Source organism: Halyomorpha halys, unplaced genomic scaffold, assembly GCF_000696795.3.
Source record: "Halyomorpha halys isolate HHAL.00 unplaced genomic scaffold, Hhal_1.1 Scaffold1044.1, whole genome shotgun sequence".
Lineage (NCBI taxonomy): Eukaryota > Metazoa > Arthropoda > Insecta > Hemiptera > Pentatomidae > Halyomorpha > Halyomorpha halys.
Window position 1 is genome coordinate 99,747 of NW_027115004.1, and position 4,245 is coordinate 103,991.

A 4,245-nucleotide genomic window follows, 5' to 3' on the forward strand; every position below is an offset into this window, starting at 1 on the left:
AAAAAAAAAAAAAAATTCTCTTCATTAAATGTACATAGGGCAAAACAGGTTATCGTAACTATTATTATGATTACATGGGCGAAAAAACCGAGGAGGTTCAAGTTCTCGCGCGATGTATTAGGAAATACATCGCGCGTTTCTTGACGTGGGTTTTTCGTTCGCCTACTTTTTGTGAGTGCCACCCATTCATTGGCTAACGGGCCTCACAAATGCCCGAGAAGAGGTTGTGACTGAGTTTTGTATTATTTTATGCTTGAAAAAAGCACAAACCGGGCACAAAAAAGCAAAAACAGTGGAACCGGGTCTCGATCTGATACCCTTTGGGTTGGTAGACTAGCGCACTGCCACGCTGCTACCGCTGGCTCCGTAACTTTATAACTAACAATTATATCGTTTTTGGTTTCTTTTTTTCCTCGTGTCCGTTTTAACACTATATTCTTCCAAAATTTCTATTATCCTAACCATACATACATCTTAAATTTTTATAAAAGTTGTATTTCAATTTAGAAGTAACCAAGAATTAAAATATTTAGCAGGCATAAATAAACAAGAAAAAAAGGAAGTGATAGTTAAGGAAAAAAAAAAGATATTATAAAAATCAATTACAAGAGTAATTTTTTCTAATCCTTAACTTATAACTAAAAAAAATTTGTTCTACAGCAACCTATAAAGGGTCAGAAGTGCAGCACTTTGTAAGGGCGTACTGCTACTAGGTTGTGCAAGGAGGTGATTTGGTCAAAATCACGCTCGACCACCTGATTTTTATCCAATTAAGGGTACTTAAGAGGATGGGTGGACCTCGGTGGGCACCCGACTTCCACAGGGCTGTATTTTTAACTAAATACTTGATTTGTAAATTTAAAAAAAAAATCAACAATTTTATGCCTACAAATTTATAACGTTGATTATTAAGTTTCCAAATCTAAAAAACAAAATGAAAAATAATTAAAACTTGTTCTTGGGTCACACGGTCCATTTTCCTGGTTCAACAAATAAAACAAAACTTCCTTTAAACGATGAAATTTACAAATTAATGTTACCGGTCGTCCTTCGTAGAAGAGGTTTCTGTTTTTATTTTTTTTTGTTTTTATTGTAATCTTTGATATTTCGGAAAATAGGCTTTGAAACATTTATAAAAACATCACGTGTTCTGTTTTAACGCATTCACACTCTCTTCAATAACCTACCAACACGTGAGAAAAAAAGCATTGAGAGTTGTTTATAAATTTTTTTGACTTATTTTTGAAACAATTTTTTTTTTTATTGTTATATAATATCCTGTGACTTTTGTGCAAGGACGTTGCTTTAGGAATTTATCGAAGGAGGGGCAGACAAAATATAAATGTTGCGACGTTTTTGACTGAATTTCCCAACAATAAGGAGAGATTTAATTCTTTCTTCAATATCATGAAATATATTTTAGTTTTTCTTGCTCAAGTTTGTATTAAACTTTTCACATATCTGGTGTGATTGTTGACAAAACATTAATTTTCTATTAGTTCCAAACACATATATTTTATTAGTTTTTATATTTTTGATATTTTAATATTTGTTATAGAGGGGAATTCGAGAGAGTGACTTTGTCGATCAAATGAAATATATATTGTGAAATGGAAGGGAAAGAAAAAAAAAAAAGGAGTAAATTGAAAAACTTGTTTTTAGTGTGTAGACTGGTATTAATTGTAAAAGAAAACTGTAGGGGAAAAAAAAGTTGTCTTTCTATTGTATTGTATCATATGAAAATATGTTATTTATATATATCCGATTACGGATTGATTACTATGCTGTGTAATGTAGCAACCCGATGTATTTCGGCAGCACGAATGAATAAAGCATTTAACAAAAAAAATAAAATAGTTCCAAACACACCATTGTATTAAACTTTTCACATATCTGTTGTGATTGTTGACAATAATAATTTTTTATTAGTTCCAAACACAGCATTGTATTAAAATTTTCACTTATCCGTCGTGATTGTTGACAACAATAATATTCTATTAGTCCCAAACACACCATTGCATCGGTGAATCCCTATTATTTTAGCTACAATTGTATCAGTATTAATTTAAAATTTTCCCCATGATTTTCACAGTTAATTTATTTATTTAAACAATAAAAACTGCTCTAAAGAAAGTGAAAATATTATATAATTAATTATATAAATTCTTTATTTTAATCAAAAGTTATAGAAGCAATAAGTGTAGCCAATGCCCTCTGAATCAGTTTCCCATTGTCCACTATCACGTCGTCCATCAAAAAGAGCGTAGCTGATTCTTTCACCTCAAAATAACACAACTCTCTATTTCACTTATTCCCTACACAACGTTCGAGTTAAATATGGCAACTTTAATGCTCCGTTAACTTGGATAATATCAATAATATCAGGAGTAATTTATTTTTTGGTATATTTAAGGATTATACAGCTTTTGAATATTCAGGATTGGCTTTTTATCTTGAAAACGGATCACGGTGTATTTACACTCTTGTCTTGAGTATTAATCAATGAAAATAAGAGAGGGGATATTATGGTAGTGGTTGATTTATTTATACTCTAAATATTTGTATAGTATATATATTATATGTGTTTAAATTATATCTACTATACAAATATTGCTAAAAGATAAGTAAACTTTAAAATATATTGTATTTATATTATGCTTAATCATTGTTTAAAAAAAGAAAAAAATAGAGAAAAAGACTATTTTATCTTTTATTATTTTTTAAAATTGTTAATATATTTTGGTAAGTGTATATAAATCCAATCGTTAATTTATAAGTATGATGTGTCTTTTAGCAACCCGGTGTAATTGGGCCGAATTGCTGAATTTTTCTCTAATATAACTTTTATAAATTGACTGCTTAAATTTAATTTTATGTTGTTGTATGTATAGCCTAATATAATTGGGCAGCACATCTTTTCTAATAATGTTTTTCTGAATATCTCTCTCTCTCTTTCTCTGTCTCTTTCTAGTATTTTAATTATACCAACTCTCTGGAAGCCATCGATAAACCAGCGCCTTTCGACTTAATTATAAACTTCATGTATTCGAAAATCCGGGACGCCTAACAGGTCACCTGATAACTAGAACATGGGTTTTCTAAAAATGGGGCACATTAATATGAAAAGACCTTGGATCTGACACGGCTTAAACCGCTAGCCTAATTGCTTCTGGGGTCGACAATGTGCGGCTTTGCAGATCATAGTAGTAGAATAAAAAAAATATTTATTTAATACATAAATAGCTGTCGAACTTTGATTAATTCCAAACAAAATACCGATACGTAAATAGGGAGTGGGCTAGCTCAGTGTGTAAGGCGGTGATATACTGTCTCCCTAGCCTCGTTTCGAATCAGGCTGTGGCAGATAATTATTTATTCTGTTACTGTAGTTGTGAGTCTACCCTTAGGTTCGGGAGCCCACGTGTGAAATACCTAAATTTTTGTAGAATTGGTAATTTGGGGGGAAACCGTGATCTTAAACAAATCATCTCCTTGTATAACAGTTGTAAAAAAAAAAATAGTACTACCTTATAAAGTTCTGAATCCCTAATCCTTCGTGGATAGCTGCGGTAAAAGAAAACTATTAAAAATAAATGACTTAAAACAGTTTTAACTGAATCGAGGAAGAACTTTATTTTTCGCCGCATCGTAGTGAATCGTTTCTGACGTCCTGAAACACCCGGTAGGGCTCACTATGCCACTACTGACTCCAGGTCAGTATCCACACCATAGGGGGTGGGAAAAATCTGGCGGTGATCATTGATGCTTGATTACTTTCCACAATACAAACTACATAATACAAAACCCATTATGGGCTCTAGTGTTTATTTTTTTCTTGATTAATATTAATTTGTTAATTGATCGAAAAATGCCCCTTCCCAATGTTTTCAAAGTGTCCTAAGTTCCGTATAGAACTTCACTCTACAGTTATTATAACTATTCCTATTCCTAGGGAGCATCCAGGAAAACATATGCACCCGGCAACCATTCTTATAATGCCATCCCGGCAAAACAAGATATTGAAATAGCCGGTATATGTATACATATATTTGGAAATACCTTTTTCTCCAGGAGGTAAGAAAAAAAAGTTATTATAACTAAACATAAAAATGTATTACTTGCTATAATAAAAATAGAAGGACCTAATTACTTTACTGAATGGTAAATAAAAACAATCCGACTGTGGCTACTTCCTTACAAAGTACCTTCATGAGTTGAACAGTACGGATTTAATTGTTTATATAT